Raw genomic sequence first — 416 nt, forward strand, 5'->3', positions numbered from 1 at the left:
CAACTGAGAAGAGACATTATCGACTTCAAACAGATGGAAGGAGAAAAATTTTATGAAGCTTGGGAGCATTTTAAGTTGCTTGTATAGAGATGCCCTCATCATGGTCTGCTTGAATGATTAAGGTTGCATATGTTCTACAATAGGTTAGATGGGAACTCAATGTCAGGACTAGATAGAGCTGCAGGAGGGGCCTTAATGAACTGAACGTATAAGGGTGTCTGTCAGCTGATAGAGAACATGGCCATGAAGTCTTGCCAATGGCCGGACGAAATATTTAGTTATGGTCCGAGAACACCTATGGCCAAAGCTATCCATGAGGAAGACAAGTACCAACAAATATTGGATAAACTTAACCGGTTAGAGTCAACATCTACTAGACTTATGATGAATGAAGTAGTCAGGACGATCGGTTAATA

At 40.9% G+C, this 416-nt stretch overlaps 1 non-coding gene across 1 annotated transcript; it reads right to left on the reverse strand.

Moving 5' to 3' along the window:
* On the reverse strand, nucleotides 1–107 carry LOC128034191 (small nucleolar RNA R71). Its single transcript, XR_008190323.1, has one exon. It is a non-coding gene; the product is annotated as a small nucleolar RNA R71 (small nucleolar RNA).
* Between the last annotated feature and the right edge of the window lie 309 nt (nucleotides 108–416).

The sequence above is a fragment of the Gossypium raimondii genome, chromosome 10 (assembly GCF_025698545.1).
Source record: "Gossypium raimondii isolate GPD5lz chromosome 10, ASM2569854v1, whole genome shotgun sequence".
In the NCBI taxonomy this organism is placed as follows: Eukaryota; Viridiplantae; Streptophyta; class Magnoliopsida; order Malvales; family Malvaceae; genus Gossypium; species Gossypium raimondii.